This window comes from Labeo rohita, chromosome 20 (genome assembly GCF_022985175.1).
Source record: "Labeo rohita strain BAU-BD-2019 chromosome 20, IGBB_LRoh.1.0, whole genome shotgun sequence".
NCBI lineage: Eukaryota > Metazoa > Chordata > Actinopteri > Cypriniformes > Cyprinidae > Labeo > Labeo rohita.
Window position 1 is genome coordinate 19,466,680 of NC_066888.1, and position 21,161 is coordinate 19,487,840.

Genomic DNA, 21,161 nt, shown 5'->3' on the forward strand with positions numbered 1-21,161 from the left:
TACACTGTTTCTCACATAAAGTTTTCATATAGCTTCAGAAGACCTGAAATATCGTGCATGGGTGCATTTCCATCTTTTTTAGCTTAAATTCTTCAGTCCCCATTTATTGTAATTGCATGGAAAAGAATGCCTTTTGTGTTACATGAAAGAAAGTCAGACAGGCTTGGAACAACATGAGGTGAACTCAAACATTTCAGCTCAAACAAGGTTTCAAGTAGTTATGTTTTCCTCCTTAACACCCGACACTTCTTTCTGTGAAATTTTACAGTGCAACCTTGAAACTTCAGCTGTTCCCGAAAACCCCTGAATTAGTAAGCTGTCACGGGTTTACTCGCAAACTGCTCACAGCTACTTGAAAATTGAAGTTCTCCTTTCCCCGGCAAGCCTCTTCAGAACACTTCATCCTGAGGGCAGACTAATTTAAAGGTAAGTAGAGGATGTCATCAATTGTGAACAAATAAGACAATGGTGAGGAGGGGCCGGGGTTGAGGGGTGGATGACAGTGCTGGAGATGGGTAGGAAAAGAAAAAAAATACAAAGATAATGATCACGACTCCTGGATAAAAGAAGCTATTATTTCACAGCGGTTCATCTCGTGTTGACATTCCAGTTAATTACCTGGTGCGGCGGGAGAGAGGTGCGCTGAGCCCGAGCATGACAAACACTGAAAGGCTAAAGTTGAGGTTGCAGGTGGGCTTATTCAGAACAACCTGCACGTAACAAGATCCACAGCTTGCACTTTATCTGAGGCACCACGTCAAGATCCATTAAGAGCACTCACACTCCCTCGCCGTTTAATGAACGGTGAGACGCCACACGAATGAGTACGAGGGGATTGGGGGGGGGTATTGCCGTTGAAACACAGTATTTAGCAAAATTGGACTGAAATGTGAAGAGCTCTTTTCTTGCGTTTTTTAAAAAACACCAAGGGAGTCGTGCTCCCCATGGCTGTTGGAGTGAATAATGCGATGATTACAAAGCCCTTTTCGATTACAAAGCAGCACATAAATGCAGTCTTAAAGTGATGTGAATTTCACACTCAATTATACACACAACTATCACTGCTGTCTGCTGATTTTTAAACATGTTTTACTTTAACGTTAACAAGAATTGCACTTCCACAGTGCTTTATAAGCATAATGTGGTATTCAGTTATACAAATATAGGGTAGGACTTGATTTTAAAGATCAGGATTTTGATTGGATTATTAAAAGTTGACATAATATATCAAAATACACTGGGATTTTTTTTTTTAAGTTGTAAATAAAGGAAAGATTATTGGAATACATTTACCAAAAAAAAAAAAAAAAAAAAAAAAAAAAACTCAAGTTTAATTTAGTGCTACTTTTTATCCCATAATCACTTTTTTTTCTCACAACTCTGAGTTTATATTTCATAATTTGACATTTTATCTCAGGATCGAGTTTAAATCTTACAGTTTTGACCTTTCCTCACAATTCTGAGTTTGCAACTCACAACTTTGAGTTTGTATTTCAGAATTTGACATTTTATCTCACAATTGCAATTTTGAATCTCACAATTCTGAGTTTATATTTCATTAATTTTGACATTTTATCTCAGAATTGTGAGTTTGAATCTCACATATTGATTTTTTCTTCACAATTCTGAGTTTACATCTCAGAACTCTGAATTTATATTTCATAATTTGACATTTTATCTCAGAATTGAGTTAAAATCTCACAGTTCTGAAATTTTCTCACGATTGTGTTTACATCTTACAACTCTTGGGTTTATATTTCATATTTTGACATTTTATCTCAGAATTGAGTTTAAATCTCACAATTTTGACTTTTTCCTTACAGTTGTGTTTACATCTCACAACTGAGTTTATATTTCATAATCTGACAATTTATCTCAGAATTGTGAGTTTGAATTGTTCAATTTGAACTTTTTCCTCACAATTCCAAGTTTACATCTCACAACTCTGAGTTTATGTTTCATAAGTTAACATTTTATTTCAGAATTGAGTTTAAATCCCACAATTTTGAATTTTTTTCCACAATTATGTGTTTACATCTCACAACTCTGTGTTTGTAGTTCATAATTTGACATTTTTTCTCAGAATTGTGAGTTTGAATGTCACAATTTAGATTTTTCTTCACAATTCCAAGTTTACATATCAGAACTCTGAATTTATATTTCATAAGTTAAAATTTTATCTCAAAATTGAGTTTAAATCTCATAATTTTGACTTTTTCCTCACAATTCTGAGTTTATATTTCATTAATTTTGACATTGTATCTCAGAATTGCTTGTTTGAATCTCACGATTTTAATTTTTTTCTTCAAAATTCCGAGTTTACATCTCAAAACTCTGAATTTATATTTCATAAGTTGACATTTTATCTCAGAATTGAGTTTAAATCTCACAATTTTGACTTTTTCCTCACAATTCTGAGTTTGCAACTCACAATTCTGAGTTTATATTTCATTAATTTTGACATTTTATCTCAGAATTGTGAGTTTGAATCTCACATTTTTGACTTTTTCCTCACAAGTCTGAGTTTTCATAATTGACATTTTTTGTCAGAATTGCGGGTTTAAATCTCACAGACTTTTTTTTCCTCTGACTTCTCAGTATATATCTCTTGTTGTTTTTTAAGTTTATATCTGGCAATCACAACTTCATGTCTAGTAAAGAATTGCGTTATACAAACTCAGAACTGTGAAATATAAACCCAGATTTAAGAGAAAAAAAGTTGTGAGATAAAAAGCAATTAACTTTTTTATTTTTAAAAAATCAGGTCTGAAAGGATCATAGCCTATAACTACTAAATTACACATCATTGGTCATCAGACCTTATGTCCTCAGGGGCCATTACAGTCCTCTACTCAAGTACACAGTATTCTGAAAGATGTGTCGTTCTCTTTCTACAGGCACCTCTAAGTTCAACCCCCACGCCCAAAGAGCCATGCTCCCATCAACTGGCCCTAATGAGCCTGAAATGAACCTGATGAACCTGACTGAGACGCAGCTCTGAGGTGCTAGGAGGCTGCCTGCTGCAAATCTACCCAAGCAAAGAGAATGCATTACACTGAGGTGCTCTTTGCTCTTCTTTTTATGGGATTTAGCTGAAATCACAATATTTTTTTTTCCTGCTGCACATCTACCCAGCATTGTTATGTCAGTGTTTGTGTGTACATAAAACAGCCGAATCTGTACATTACCATTCAAAGGTTTAGGGTCAGTAAGTAATTTTATTCAGCTGATCAGAAGTGCCATTAAAGACATTTATAATTTACAAAATAATTCTATTTCAAATAAATGCTGTTTATTTGAACTTTTGAACTTTTCAACATTCAATAATAAAAATCACTAAAATCATTTCTGAAGAATCATGTGACACTGAAGACAGCAGCTGAAAATTCAGCTTTGTTATCACAGGAATATACAGTATTGCTGCTTTGTGTATTTTTGTTCAAATAAATGCAGCCTTAAGTATGGAAGCCAATTTCTGTCACTGAATTTAAAAAAAGTCACAAAAAAAGTCATACTTATTAAAGAAAAATTGTGACTTTTCTGAAAAAAAGGCGACTTTTTGTCAGTTTTGAGTTATAAAGTCAGAATAACGAGATTTATAGTCAGAATTTGGGGGTATAAACTTCCAATTTTGAGTTATGAAGTCAGAATTGCAAGATATAAACTCACCATTTTGAGTTATAAAGTCAGAATTCTGAGTTTATATCTCACAATTCAGAGAAAAAGTCAGAATTGCGAGATAAAAACTTGCAATTGGGAGTTATGAAGTCCGAATTGTGAAATATAGATACAATTTTGAGTTGTAAAGTCAGAATAGTGAGATTTATAGTCAGAATTTGGGGGGTATAAACTTCCACTTTTTGAAGTCAGAATTGCAAGATATAAACTCACCATTTTGAGTTATAAAGTTAGAATAATGAGATATAAAGTCAGAATTGTGAGTTTACATCTTACAATTTTGACTTATTTTTCTCAAATTCAAGTTTGTATCTCCCAATTCTGACTTTTTATCGCAATTGCGAGTTTATAGCACACAATTCTGAGAAAAAAGTTAGAATTACAATATATAAACTCACAATTTTGAGTTATAAAGTCAGAATTCTGAGTTTATATCTCAATTCAGAGAAAAAAGTCAGAATTGCAAGATAAAAACTCGCAATTGTCAGTTATAAAGTCAGAATTGTCATATATAAATACAATTTTGAGTTATAAAGTCAGAATAGTGAGATTTATAGTTAGAATTGTGGGATATAGCCTTCCAATTTTGAGTTATGAAGTCAGAATTGCAAAATATAAACTCACAATTTTGAGCTATAAAGTTAGAATAATGAGATATAAAGTCAGAACTACGAGTTTATATCACAATTTTAACTTATTTTTTTGCAAATTCAAGTATGTATCTCCCAATTCTGATTTTTTTTTTTTAATTGCAATTTTGAATTTATAGCTAATAATTTCTAAAAAAAAAAAAGTTAGAATTGCGAGATAGAATTTCGAGAATCTCAATTCTGACTTTATCACAAATGTAAATTTATATCTTACAATTCTAAGATAAAAGTCAGAATTGGGAGTTATAAAGTCCAGTTCTGAGGGAAAAAAAAACATTCTCAGAATTGCAGCTTTTTTATCTCACAATTCTGACTTAACTTGCAATTCTGGCTTTATAATTTGCAAATGTGAGTTTAAATCAAATGTGAGTTTAGATGTAAACTCACAATTGAGAGAAAAAGTCAGAATTGTGAGATGAAAAGTGCCAATTACATTTTTAATTTTTTATTTCAGTGGTGGAAGAGACTTCGTTCAAAAACATTAAAAAATATTACAGACCTCAAACTTTTAAACTGTAGAGTTTTTGTTCATCTCATAAAAATAAAGGTGCAACCTCACAGATGGCTTGAAGAACGTAAATGTAAAAAAAGCCATGTTGACAGCAAGAAGTAATACAATTTTGCCCTCCACTCTACCTTCAGAATAAAAGTAAATTTCATTCAGACATTCTCAATAATGTGTATCCTCCGGATCAAATTAAATTTGCATTTGTTACTTCCCCAATTATAATTAAATAATAGTTTGTTTGGCATTTCCAGATAAAGGAATATGAATATAGGTCTGGTGGTAGATATTCTATGCATGACCTTAAAATATGCACATATAGATCGCTATTTTCCACCACTCCATATCAAAGATCTTCCTTTGCCTTTTAAGTGTCTTCCCCCTCTATATTCTACAAATGTCAGTCATTCTGTCTTATCACATAATCTCAACAGCCTCACATTTATTTATGAGGAAAGGAGGTTCTGCCAGAATGACATAGCAAGTCAATGTCACAAAATGAAATACTGTATATAGTTCCACGCGTTTGCTCAGAATATCAAGTATTTCTAGAAAAACACAGCCTCCTTTTCCTGAAACCTTATATGCTGTGGAAGAGCTAGGATCTTTTATATTTATACGATTTATATTTAGAAGGCCCTTAATCTCATTTCCTGTTTCCCAGACTTTAAAAAAAAACTGTATTTTTCAGTACACCTTTGTGACAGATGTTTTTAAACGAAAAAGCCTTTCTGGGAACTAAATTGGCCCCAGTTGTTCCACGGCTGCTTACTCTGTATTATTTCTAAAGTGCATTCAATTCTCAGCAAAATAATCCTCCTTTTCATTTTCAGAAACACAAGACATAGGCAATAAAACACTACGCATTCATACGAGCCGCATCCTGTGCTTTCCTTCTATTTTGAGAACGTTCAGTATGTCTTTATTCTTCTCAGAACATTTAAGAAACATGTCTTGTTTTTCCCTCTGCGCTCTCAGTGTTATCTTTAGGTGTGAAGATAGTAGTATTCCCTCACATCTATTGACAGGAAGCGCACACATCAATGATGGATGGCCGCTATTATAAGGCAAAGCCCCTGCTACCCCTCAGTACAGGCAGAGAGGCAGGGATTAATCTAGCCCATTACATTTAGGGGGTGGGGAGGTGGGCACGTTGACTCTGATTAGGCACACTGACTCCTGGAGCTCTAGGGCCCCGTTTACACCTGGCATTAACATCCGTCTTGGGTGATCTGATCGGTGGACAGCGGTAAAACGAGGCCCAAAACGTTTTGTGCTGGCATTTCGTGTTTTATCAACTTGTTTTAGCACACTGACATAGCATGTGATGTACGCGCTCATGAAATCCCCGTGATGAAATCTGATCCCAAGTGGTTACAGGAGATGCTTTTGAGTCACATGGTAATACCAGGTGTGAATGGTCTGTCTCACCTGATGACTTGTGAACGGCTCACCTGAGAATGGTGTTAAAACGAAGTGTAAACAAGGCCTAGATGTCTCTGGTCTTGCTCTGTAACATGTAGGCACATGTAAAATGTCTATGTACTTAATATAAAAAGTGTTTTTTCCCCTGATATTTAATTTTTTTGTTACAATTTTGTGTTCTGTTTTCATGTTACATTTATAAATTATTTCACAATATATTAAAATATATTTTATTTAAATGTAATTATTTACATTTTATAAAATATAAAAAAATATATGACATATTAAACTGCTCTCATGTGACATTTACAGATTTCAAAAATATATAAAATATATAAAACTGCGCTCATGTGACATTTAAAAAAAATTCTAAAATATATAAAAACTCTTTTTATGTGACATTTACAAATTAAAAAAAAAAAAAATATATATATATATATATATAAAACTGTTTTCATGTGACATTTACAGATATCAAAAATATATAAAATATATACAACTTTTGATGTGATACTTACAAATTTAAATATATATATATATATATATATATACAATATATAAAATTGCTTTAAAGTGACATTTACAAATGTAAAAATATATATAATATATAAAACGGCTTTCATGTGACATTTACAAATTTCTAAAATATATAAAATATATAAAACTGCTTTCATGTGATATTTACAAATTTCTAAAATATATGAAAATTGCTTTAATGTGATATTTACAAATATAAAAATAAATAAAATATATGAAACTGCTTTTATGTGCCATTTACAAATTAAAAATATATATATAAACTGTTTTCATGTGTCATTTACAAATAAAAAAAAATAAAAACTGTTTTTATGTGACATTTTAAAAAATAAAAATATATAAAATATTTAAAACTGCTTTTATATGACATTTACAAATGTAAAAATATATATAATATATAAAACTGCTTTCATGTGACATTTACAAATTTCGCTATATATTAAATATTTACAGTTATTTATTAATATATGTAAATATAATTATTTAAAAATATTTAAATGTAATTATTTAAGTTTTCATAAAAATATGAAAAATATATAACAAAATGTTACATTTACAAATTTCACTGTATAATACATTTTTAAATTAGTTCAATTAAATTATTTAAATGTGATGATATACAGTACATTTAATAAAAATATAAAATTATATACAACAGCCTTCGTTACATTTTAGAAATTGCATATACATAATTAAATTATTTACATTTAATTATTAACATTTATCAAAAATATAAACAATATAAAATACATAAAATCTTCTACTGTTAATTTACAAATTTCTCTATTACTAATTAAATTATACTATTTAAATGAGTTATGTTATTACTTATTAAAAAAAAAATAAAAGCTAAATATGAAATATAAAAAAATCATCCTATGTTGCATTTACAGTTTTCATTATATATTAAAATATATTTTATTTAAATGTAATAGTTTACATTGTATACAAATTATAAAAATATATAAAACTATTTATGTGACTTACAAATTTAAAAAAACAAATATAAAATATATAGAACTGCTTTCATGTGACATTTACAAATGTCACTATATATTAAATATTTAAAATGATTTAATAGATTATTTAATATATAAATATAATTATTCAAACATTATTGCAATGTAATTTGCAATGTAAGTTTTCATAAGAATATGAAACATAATATACAAGCTGTTACGTTACATAAAACTGTTTCATGTTATATTTACAAATTTCACTATATAATAAATATTATTTTTTTAATAAAAATATAAATACAATTCTTTTTAGAAATATAAAAACTATATATGAAATATAAAAAAATATAAAATTGCTTTCAAATTACATTCACAAATTTTACTATATTAAATATAGTTTAAAATAAAGTGTTTAATCCTAACTAGTTACATTTTATAAAATATAAAAATATCAAAAATATTTAAAGTGTGAAAAACAACAGTATTTTCTTAAATGTCAACGCTGGAAACCAAAAGTACTACGTGACATCAGCTCAAATTCACCCAGCAGTATGTCATTGTGGTTGTTGTGGTGACAGCCCTGCACCACAATATGTTAAGCTATCATTTCATCCCACATATCTGATCTTACACTGGTAAAATCTGCTGTGTGTCAAGTGATCTTGCTATGAGAGAAAAAAAAAAAAACTGACATGATGACAGATTAAGTGTCTAATAGTGGAGGAGAAGAGATAGATGGGAATCTAGCATGTTCGTGTGAAGCACACCAGTAATTTCCCCAGGTCATCCACACTTACATGTCTACATTTTTCATGTGCACAGAAAGAAAGAAGGGAGGGGAGGGGAGCGCTTTTATAATTTCTAAAGAGGGAAAAATGCGAGCGGCAGTTAGAGTACAATATTCAGACTCATATTATTCACAAACCTATTAGTGCCAATTAATTGCACAGTGGCAACTTGGGCACAGTTTCTTAATTTATTACACTGGAGATGAACAGTGCCAGAAACTCAACCGATTGCAGTGACAGATCCCAGTAAAGTGGGGCAGAAGGAGAGATGCAGAAGAAATTCTGCAAAATAGCTTGACTTGACATTGACATTCCTAGAAAGACTATTCCTGGAGACCTAACTTCTCCAGTATGGCATAAACCCTATTTTAATCATTTTCTTGGAAGATTCTTTATCAAGAATGCTAGTCAAATGACAGATTCCACTCAATTCTCTTTATTAGTAAAACTATCAATAGGTCATTCCTGTTATGCAGTAGGGTTGGGCCGTCAGACGATAACATCGTTCATCGCCGATGACTGACAGACATCACAATGTTAAGCCGGCATCGTGAATGCTCCCCCCACCTTCCGCAACCCACCAAATCTGAATACTGCGTTTGGAAAGGAAATGACGTGAACTAACAGGAGTGAAAAAACAGGAGATGATACTGTATATAAACGGCGGGCATCAGGGAGCCACTATTAATATGCGGGCCAATTTTGAATATGTGCTCGCTTTTTACTTTCACTTTCGAGATTCGTGATCACACATACTCTGTGTAAGTTATACTACGGAGTAGCAGTATTTACCACACATTTTACTAGATTAGATGTTTGTCACTGGTGCTCAGGATCTGCAAGCGGTTAACCTTGTCCTTTTAGTAGCTCCATAGAATGCTTTATTCATTTTCTGTGCTGAATATGGATTCATAGCCCATTTTCACCGCTAAATAAAGTACAAAAATCGGTTATTGCTACTTTTTATCTCACAATTCTGACTTTTTTCTCAGAATTGTGTGATACAAACTCGCAGTTCTTTTTTTTTTTTTTTTAAATGCGAGTTTGTATCTTACAATTCTGACTTTTTTTCTTGAAATTGCAATTTTACATCTTGCAATTCAGACATTTTTTTTCCAGAAATGTAGGTTGTGAGTTATAAAGTCCAATTCTGAGGGGAAAAAAAGACTGATATGTTCTAAGAATTGTGAAATATAAACCCAACAAAAAGTCACAATTGCAAGATATAAACTCATAATTCTAAGAAAAAGTCAGAATTGTGAGTTTGTCTCGCAATTCTGACTTTTTAATTTGCAATTATAAGTTTATATCACACAATTGCGTGAAGAAGTCAGAACTGCAAAACATAAACTCGTAATTCTGACTTTATAACTCGCAATTGCAAGAAAAAGTCAGAATTGTGAGTTTATATCTCACAATTCTGACATTATTACTTGCAATTCTTTGTCTTGCAATTCTGACTTTATAACTCACAACTGCAAGTTTATATCACTCAATTCTGAGAATAAAGTCAGAATTGTGAGTTCATATCTCGCAATTCTGACTTTATAACTTACAATTGCAAGAAAAAGTCAGAATTGCGAGTTCATAATTCTGCACATTATAACTCGCAATTGTTTGTCTTGCAATTCTGAGTTTATAACTCGCAATTGCAATAAAAAGTCAGAATTGTGACACATAAACTCGCAATTCTGACATTATAAGTCACAATTGTCAGAACTGCGTGATATAAACTGGAAATTCTGAGAAAAAAGGTCTGAATTGTGAGATAAAAAGTCACAATTACATTTTTCTTCCTACATTTCCTACATTTTCTTTCTACATTTTCTTAAAAGAGTAAACGCATTTAAAAGTTTTTGAATTGAGAGAAAAAAAAAAAAAAATCTTTCAATAACTTGCTTTTCATTTTAGAATAGTAATAGTGAAGAAGTGAATAGCACCTAAGCACATGACAAAAAATGGCAATATCTTCACCATGGTAACAACATAAAATTCACCTCTGTGTTCACTTTATTGTGTATTTTAAGATAAATAAATAAAATAAATAAATAATAGGGACCATGAAAATGTACTGCATAACTGGATGGATTCTATTATATTTTATCCATGTGCCGTTTAGTGATGAATGAGTTGAGGCTTTATTCGCCGTGCTCTCTTAGATAGACAAAGTGTCCGGGGGCAGATACTGTGACATTCTCATCCACGTCATACTCCTGGCAACCTGTTATTATTTATGGACATTATTAATAGCGTGCCTTTGAAGATGAAAAGGCAGAAGAGCCCTTGCCGATCACGTCTCGGTTGTTTGGAAGTTCAGATTCAATAGCGAAAAAGAGTTTTCGGTTTTGATAGCTGAAATTTGCAAGCGCGGTCGTGAGAGTCAGAGGTTTATGGCTACATCCTGTATTCAGATTTACACATCAGAGAATCCAAAATGGAGTGGAAAGAACGAGGAGCGAAAGGGATCTTTTCAAGGTGAACTCCTTCAGCGGCTGATGAGAGCAGCGGTTCGACGATATTCAAAAGCTTTTTTGTGTATGCTAAAACAGTTAACCGTCTACTGGGCTCAATGCCTGAAAACTGTCCCAATAAAAATCATTCCTACATGCCAGGTCATGCTGGGCTCAAACATCCTCCTTGCCCCAGCGAGCTGCAGAAAGGTAAAATGAAATGGTGAGGTTTCTCCAATGGAATGCGGACCGTTATGTGAAAGGGATTTCTCAAGTGCATGTCTGAGATTCTCTGCTTATTTTTGGAATCTAAAATCTAAGCCTGTTGCTTAAAAATTGCAATAGCAATGCCAAGGTTTTTGGGTTTGAATCCCATGGAAGAAGAACTGATAAAAGGTAAATATGTATATTGAATGCAGTGTAAGTCACTTTGGATAAAAGTGCCTGCCAAATGCATAAATGTAAATATAAACTAAAATCAATCATAGCCAACACACACACAGTATAATGTACAACATGATTTTTTTGAGATTTGCTGAAGATTACATTTAGCATTGTTTTAAAATGTTTACATTTAGACTGAGAATATATATATATACTATTAAACATCTGAAATAGTTATTATATTATATTATATTATATTATATGATAATATATTATATTATTATATATTTGTGTGTGCATAGTGTTTAAAAATAGATTTAGGCAATATAATTATCTATATATATATGGCAAAATAATATCACCAATATATTTTTAAAAATGAAAAACATCTACATTTATTTATTTATTTATTTATTTATTTATTTATTTAGCTGAACAATAGATTTGGACTATATAAACTAACATGTATTAATAATATACTAATGTGTACTAAGATATATGTACTAATAAACATCTAAAATAATAATGATTATACTATATTATATTATATTATATTATATTATATTATATTATATTATATTATATTATATTATATTATATTATATTTGTGTGTGGTGTTTATGGTATACATTTGAGTAATACAAAAATCAATATAAATAAATATAGGGCAAAATAATATCACAAATCTTTTTTTTTTATTTAAAAATATATACATCCATAATTTTATTATTATTATTATTATTATTATTATTATTTAAGATGAATAATAGATTTGGGCTTTATAAATATAATACATTTAGATTGACAATATATATGTACCGATAAACATATGAAATAATTATTATATAATATTACATTATATTATATTAAATATCAATATACATGGCACAAAAAAAGGTTTTAAAATTTAAAACAAAAAACATTATAACCAATATATTTATAAAATTAAAAATATATACACTTATAAAATTATTTATTTATTCAGTTATTTATTTATTTAATTATTTATACTCAACAAAGATTTGGGCTATATATAAATATAATACATTTCGACTGAAAATATATAAAAATATCTGAGGAAAAATAAGTTGCGTATATACTTTATTAACATCCCTATTACAAATATAGTTGTTGTCTTTTCTTTTTTTTACTATATCTGAAAGTATATTTTTGAGGTTTTACAATGCATGCCGTCTAACTCATTCTGCATTCTGGCATAATAATATTAAGTAAGATTAATGTAATGCAGTCCTTATCTGTTATAACTTGTTCCCGTTCACTGCATACATACACACCTTTCCTCTACATATCTAAACACTTCCAGCTGCTGATATGTATTTAATATCCCCTGTTCCTTTGGCAGAATGCATTCCAGTTGTGCCTCCTTCCTCCCAGGGCTACAGGCCTGCCTGCGATTTTATTTTTCCATTCTCCTCTAGAAGGATGTGGGCGATGATTTATAGAGCATGTCCAATTGGTTTCTGTGTACCAGCACAGGGCAGAGTGTCACAAGTGTGTTGGTACAGTAGGTCAAAATCCAATAAGGAATGGGGTGGGGATGACTGATATGGGCACAAGCCAACTTAGCCAAAAAAAAAAAAAAAAGAGAGAAAAAAAGAAATGTTGAGGAAATCAAGTTCCCCATCAAAGAGAGTTTTATGCAGGGGCCAGGGACTGGAGGATTTTCAGTCTAATTACCATGGAGGCTGGGCAGCCCAGCGTCAGATACCAGGAAAAGAGGCAGTGAAACATAAGACGTTTCAGGCTACGAGACCTGCTCGCTCTGCTACAGGCTTGTTATAAAACCCCCTTTCTCTCTTTGATACCCTTTTCAGAAAAAATGAGACTGCTTGCCTTTGGCAAATGAAAGTGTATTGGCACAAAAAGAATTTGTGTGTCCTTTTTCTGAGATAATAAAGACATAAGAAACACTCTTTTCACTTGAGAGAGCCCTGCATTAAGCAGTCTTTGGGATGGAGAGCGGGGATTTCTGTCAGTGAAGTGAATGGGGGTTAGCACAGCTGCTGAGGGCTTGGATCTGGTACCATGCTGGCTGCCTGTTTGAAGAGGGCTGCAGCTTAACAGGGCCTTCTAATACCTCCATTGTTCGTCGTGCAGGGGTGCAGACCTCGAGTGCCAGGCTGAGGTGAAGAGGTCCACAGCTGCACCCAGTCTGAGAAGAGAGAATGACAGAGGGGAGAGGACGCTCAAGTGTTTCCATTTTGGTTGGAATTGATTCTAATAAATGAGTTCCAATTTTTAGTGCTTACGGGGCAGTCCGACACCTTTGGTGTAATAGAAAAATTCTGCCATCATTTACTCACCCTTATTTTGTTCCAAACCTGTACTTTCTTCTGTAGAACATTGAAGGAGAAATTTTGAAGATGTTTATTAATATATATATCAATGAGCTTTCCACTGATGTATGGTTTGTTAGGACAATATTTGGCCGAGAAACAACTATTTGAAAATCTGGAATCTGGGGGTGCAAAAAATCAAAATATTGAGAAAATCACCTTTAAAGTTGTCCAAATGAAGTTCTTAGCAATGCATATTACTAATCAAAAATTAAGATTTGATATATTTATGGTAGAAAATTGACAAAATATCTTAATGGAACATGATCTTTACTTAATATTCTAATGATTTTTGGCATAAAAGAAACATCAGTAAATCTGACCCACACAATGTATTTTTGGTCCAGGTTTACATATATTAATAATTACTCTTTTTTGTACGATTTCAATGAATGGGGATGCCACATATAATTTTATCACGGAGCAAAGAGCAAACTGACAATGCACAGACAGACAAGACAGAGCAGGTTGGTTTAGATATAAAACAAAGTCTCAGCTTTCAAATTTTGACATTTTTTAAAGAAATTTAAACAATAAAAACCATTTTGTTGCTCTTTAATGTGTTGTGACAGATCGCTGTAGTGCCTCAATTCAAGTGGCACATGAACCAATCATCTTTTCATCTTTACTAGTTATTATAGCATAAAATAAACATGAACAAACATCAGAAGGTATCTTGTTTTAAAGAAAGACCTCAATACACAGCATTTTTCAAGTACACCAATGTTAATCTACTCTCCTGTTTGGTTTGTTTGCCGAACAAAAATGGCAGATTTGGCATTAAGATTGGTCAGATTACCTGTCAATCAAATTTCCTGTGAAGTTAATTAATAAACAAATTGCCACCTTGGAATTACAAGGTTCTATCTGCATTCTGAGCAGTTTTGAGATATTGAGCTTCAAAGTTTTTAGGTTCCATGGACTTCTGTAGATTTTTCTGAAAAAAAAGGCCGAAAATGTACACAGCTTACAAAAGAAATATCACATAATGTAAATAAGTAAATAAATAAATTTTGAAATAAGTGAAAGTTGAATAACTCAATTTTGACAAAAACGACAGATAGAACCTTGTAATTCCAAGGTGATGAAACATTACTTTTAAAGCTTGAACGACTCAATCCCCATTCAATGTAACTGCATGGACACATTATAAATTATTAAATTATTACTAAACATTAGAATTAGACACTTCGACGATATGCCAAGGATAACAGTAAAGAGAAAAGAACGATCCAACTGCCTGCTGGAGCAGGCAATTAACCACTTATGTGTGACATGCTCATATCGTTAGGTGCCTTGTACACAGAATGCGCTTTTGTGTTGACAAAGATGTGACACGGGCAGTGGAATAGGAAAAACATGCAAGAAGAGTGAACTTCTTTTAACTTGAGCGCCACATTTTTATACATTATATTACATGCATGAGATGCTGGTAGAGATGCGAGTGGAACAGTCAAACGCGTCCATGTTTACATAGAAAAAACAATGGAAAAGCAGCACAATCGAATAAAAAACCCGTGAAGAACTACTACTGTATGTCTGATATTTCATGTTTGCATCATGGTGACAGGCTGAAAGCTGCTGTTCATTGTTTTTACAGAACATTCATAGTTCATAGTAACCTTAAGTCATTTTGAATTTGAATTACCTTGACTTTTTAGATTTTTTAAAAGCATTTTCCTCCTATTATTTCTGAACATATAATATGTATAAGACAAGTTTGTACAAGATGTCATTGTAGTTTATGCATTGCTTCTGCAAAGATTTGTTAAACATTTATATCATGTTGACAACTTCATATGTGGTGCACTTGGAATAGAATTTACTTAAACTAGGGGGTAAATAAATAAAAAATTATTTGAACCATGTTGTAGTTACATTTTCATGTTGACTAAAAAAAAAAAAAGATAGAATCGGTCAAATCTTCTGAAAAAAAAACATACTCTATCAGTCTGAGGTCAGTATGATTTTTTAAAAAAGAAATTAAGACTTAGATTTAGCAAAGAATGCACTAAATTGACCAAAAGTGACATTTTTGCACTGCACCTTGTTTACAAGCAGAAGAACGTATGTGTGTCAAAGACTGACACGGAAGTGAAGAAACTTCCGAATAAAGTTGTTATTTCTGTATTTTTTGTGCACAAAAAGTATTCTTGTAGCTTCATAACATTAAGGTTGAACCACCAATGTCACATGGACTATTTTAATGATGTCCTTACTACCTTTCTGGGCCGTGTTGCATTGCTGTCTATGCAGGGTCAGAAAGCTCTCAGATTTCATTAAAAATATCTGAATTTGTGTTTCAAAGATGAACGAAGGTTTGGAACGACATGAGGGTGAGAAATCAAAGACAGAGTTTTCATTTCTGGGTGAGCTATCCCTTTAAGGAACCACTCAACATCATGCAAATATTTGCAGGCAATTTTCAAAATCTTTTGAAAATATAAAAGTTCATACTAGACAGCTGCATTCCGGTTTTTTTTTTCTGTAATCTGAATTTATCCAACAACTGAGACGTTAGCCGGTGAAGCAAGCGGCCACGAGAATAATAGGTCTATTGATCTCTGCCGTGTGTGAATGTCCCTCCTATTGACTTTCCCCCTTTACAATAGCACAAATCTGGATCACAATAGGATCCCAATGCAAATTCTAAGCGCTGTTAAATGTCCAGGCCAGAAGGGAGTGTTCAGTTCACTGCATCCAGCACCACTGACCCATACAGCAGGGTCTGGGCAGAATGCAAATACTATTAGACTCTATTTTGGGCAAGACTAGGGTGGATCAGAGTCGGAGATTGAATCTGACCTCGGGTCATGTGGCTGTGTGGTTCTACAGTAACCCAAACAAACACGGTGGAGAGGCTTCCTGGAGTGAATGAAAAGGGAAGCGTGTGGGTGTAGTCGCTCAATCAGAGCTGCAGCTTATAAAACTGTGTCACAAACAAGTGGAGGACACTTTATAGTGCTACTTAATGACACATTTGTCTCCTATTATACTATAACCTACTATTCGTCATTCATTCAGGAGTTGAACTACACATCACCACGTATGTTTTTAATTCACCCTGGCTGATTATAGTCATTCATCCAGTAATCAGATAACTCTGATACTGTTTGTTTTGCCCTGAATATTTGTTGTCTTGATGACACTGAAAGCAGGAAACTTCGTATTTTAGTTAGATATGAATGCATGTGTGAGGACAAAACAAAACATTATTCGGTTGCGATCGTTTTAGGAAACCAAAAAATACAGGATTTAAACAACAGTTCCCAATCCTTCACAGCAGACCTTGATTTTTCAACTCTTCCTCAGTTGGCTTGTTACCACCATATTTAACTAAAGACGTCTATGCAGCACATCAGGGCCTATGTCAACCTGGTGAGGGCTGCACCGGATTCCATTTTTAGTTCTCACCTCAAGCGCCCTTCTCTCAGCATTCGTCTTTGACTGGAGCATTGTTAAACAACATTAAATCAGGTAGACAAGCGAGACAATTTCATTATGTGTCTAGATGGAGGTGGCAGACAAAAGTGAAGGCGGAGATGAGATCTACGCGATGTAATGCAAATGCAGAATGGGGACCAGCTCAGCAGGGGGACTAGAGGGAGTAGATCTGTAGTATGTGTTTGGAAATGCAGTGGGGAAAATGAATTTTCTGGTATTCAGAGGAGAAAAAAATGGTTGATTTTTTTTTCCATGTGGGTGCTGATGGATTTACCAGTGGAATGTAAAATTAGGTGCAACAAGAAGGAGAAAAATAGTTATATATTTTATAGCGAATGGGCAAAAATCTATATATAAAGAATTGGCTGTGCAACATAAAAATGTATAAAAATAGGTGCAACAAGGAAAAAATATATTTTTATATTTTATGCAGGCAATACCATGTTATATGATATGATCTGATTTGCTGCTCAAAAAACATTTATTATTATTATTGTTGAAAACAGCTGAATATAAGTTTTTTTAGGTTTATTTGATAAATAGAAAGTTCAGAAGAGCAGCATTTATCTAAAAAAAAAAAAAAAAAAAAATTATAATAATTATACTGACTCTAAGCTTTTGAATGGTATAGTGTATAATGTTACAAAAGTGTTTAATTTCAGATAAATGGTGATCTTTGGATCTTTCTATTCATCAAAGAATCATGAAAAATAGTTTAGCGTTTTATATATGAATATTAATAATAATACAAAATGTTTCTTGAACAGCAAATCAGCATATAAGAATGATTTCTGAAGGATCATGTGACACTAGACGAGTAATGATGCTGAAAATTTAGCTTTGATCACAGAAATAAATTACATTTTAAAATATATTCAGATAAAAAACAGTTATTTTAAAAAGCAAAACTATTTCACAATTTTACTGTTTTTGTTGTACTTTGGATCAAATAATAAAAAAACAAAAAAAACATTAAAAATCTTACTGTTCAAAAACTTTTGACTAGCAGTGTATAAATAATTTTGCCTGTTCTATATAAAATATAAAAGTAAAATAAAACACCAAGTATTTACCTTGCACTTGCACCTAATATACTAACATAAATTGTTTTTAAAGCAAAGGCTCCTCTGTGTCATACTGTTATTAAGCTGAAAGATCATATTACAGATATACGTGAATGATGTTATGTATCTATCACTTCCTATCCTAATAAACAAGCTTCAAAACCCCAGCCATCAGAGAGCTGTCTGGACTTTCAATTAAACTCCCCCTAATAAATATCATCAGCTCTGCAGAGAAATAATGAAGCAGTTTCTGTTTAGCCCCAGACTTGTAGGAGGAGCAACCTAGTTTTTACACCGTTGCTTAAATTGCTCTTTGATTTTATGAAGCAGGTTTGACACAGTCCCATCTGGAAAAGGGCATGCAGAGGAGAACTGGCTGTTTCCCCTCTCAACCCCCTTATATGTGCAAACCAACTGGAAGTAACATGTTCTACACAAAAGCACATACTAGACATTAACACCCTCACAATATCACTCATGCACAGTCATGCACAATTTTTTAATATTTCCTTTTTCTTTTTCTTTCTATCCTCCATATTTCTTTACTTAAGTCTCCCGGCTGCCCCCTGAGGTCACTATAATTGGACCCTCATTTCCTGTGCACGAATCGTCTAACTTCACATAATGGACTCGGTTCTCCTCGTGGCCTTGTAATGTTCAAATAGGAACCAAATGCAAATAGCCAAAGAGCCATGACCATCAGATAAAAGTTCATGGCGACAGACAGAGACCTGGACAAGAAAGTTTAGGAGCCACTCCACGGTTGTTCAAGTGTGTTTTGAGATAACATCAACAAATCTGGACGATTTACCCGTTTGACCTAGAACACTGAGAGCTAGCTGGCACTTATCCCATTATATTTTGCATACTGATAACCTAAAAATAGCTCAGAATCTCTTGCATAAACATTGGTTTCTATTGCTGGCATGTCTTCTGACAGTTTATTCACACCGAATGCAGACTGCGGTTATATATAAAACAGATTTTACGATGACATTAACTTGATGAGCCTCTGCATAATGCTAATATGTTAGTGTAAATAGCCGGTGCTTTGAACTCTGCATTTACATTCCAGATTCTGTTGATAATAAACCAGTTCATTTTATTTCGACTGCTTGCATTTGAACAGGCTCTAGTCTGGCAACAATAGATCTTTCCCTCCAGCCACTGTGTTTGCTTTTCCAAAATTAGCATATGACGAAAAGACTTTAACGAGCTTGTGAGACCGCTGCAGTTATCTCAGGAAATGAAATAATCACTTGATTTTGAAATCAGATAACTTTAGAGTCGAGCAAATAGGCCGGTACAAGGTCACTTTGTTGTTTTATTCAGTGCCATTTGAGATCAATTGTTTTGCTTCGGTAATGTCTTCCTGTTGTTGTGAAACTAGATTTGGGGGACTTGCTGTCATTGCTTACTCACCCTCATTTTATTATAAACCTGTAGATAGATCTTTATTCTGCAGAATCCAAAAGAAGATATTTTGCAGAATGATTCAATCCATTAGACAACATTGGTCCCCAGTGAATTTAAAGGGATAGTTCACCCAAAAATGTAAGTTCTGTCATTAATTACTCACTCTCATGTCGTTCCAAACCTGTGAGACCATTCATCTTCAGAACACAAATTAAGATATTTTTGATGAAATATGAGAGCTTTCTGACCCTGCATAGACAGTAACACAATTGACATGTTCAAGGCCCAGAATGTTAGTAAGGACATTGTTAAAATAGTCCATGTGACATCAGTGGTTCCACTGCAATTTTATGAAGCAACAAGAATGGTTTTTGCATACACAGAAAACAAAAACAACAACAAATTCTTCTCTCGTCTTCATAGCTTCATAAAATTAAGGTTGAACCACTGATGTCATATGGACCATTTTAATAATGTCCTTACTACATTTCTGGGTCTTGAACGTTGTATTTGTGTTGCTGTCTATGCAGGCTTTTGGATTTCATCAAAAACATCTTAATTTGTGTTCCGAAGATGAACAAAGGTCTTACAGGTTTGGAACGACGTGAGGGTGAGTAATTTTCAGATTTTAAAGCTGAATTTTTAGCATCATTACTTTAGTCACATGATCCTTCAGAAATCATTCTAATATTCTGATTTGCTGCTAAAAATCATCACTTTTGATCAATTTAAAGCATCCTTGCTAAATAAAAGTATTAATTTCTATACTTTCCTTAGTGTAAAATGTTACAAAAGCTTTTGATTTGAGATAAATGCTGATCTTTGGACCTTTCGATTCATCAAAGAAAAAAATGTACTCAACTGTTTTAAATATTGATAACAATAATAATAATAAATATTTCTTGAACAGCAAATCAGCATATTAGAATGATTTCTGAATGATCATGTGACACTGAAAACTGGAGTAATGATGCTGACAATTTACCTTTGATCACAGGAATAAATATTATAAATAATAAAAATATTTCACAATATTACTGCTTTTGCTGTATTTTGGATAAATGCAATAAAAAATAAATGCAGGCTTGATGAGCAAAAGAGATTAAAAAAAACATTAAAAATCTTGTGGTTCAAAAACTTTCAACTGGTAGTGTTATGTGTTTCACACAAAAAAAGCAAATCATACAGGTTCAAAATGATATGAGAGTGAGTAAATGATGACAAAACACATTTTAAAAGAAATGAATACTTTTATTCATCAAAAAGCGATAGGTAAGATGTTGCTTCAAAAATAAATAAATAAAAATCTGTTTCATATAAATGCTGTTCTTTTGAATTTTCTACTCATCAAAGTATCCTGAAAAGAATCAAGGTTTCCCAATAAAAAGCATTTAAATTTCAAATATAAAGCAGCACAATTGTTTTAAACAGAAAGGTTTCTTAAAGGTGTCATCGGATGCCCATTTTCCACAAGTTGATATGATTCTTTAGGGTCTTCATGAAA

General features: G+C 32.5%; 1 long non-coding RNA gene across 1 annotated transcript in view; it reads left to right on the forward strand.

Moving 5' to 3' along the window:
* Positions 1 to 280: 280 nt before the first annotated feature.
* LOC127182853 (uncharacterized) overlaps positions 281 to 21,161 on the forward strand; it is a 35,364-nt gene continuing 14,483 nt past the window's right edge. Inside the window, exons 1-2 of the long non-coding RNA XR_007829965.1 lie at positions 281 to 426; positions 2,898 to 3,060. This is a non-coding gene — a long non-coding RNA (uncharacterized LOC127182853). The remainder of the gene's footprint in view (positions 427 to 2,897; positions 3,061 to 21,161) is intronic.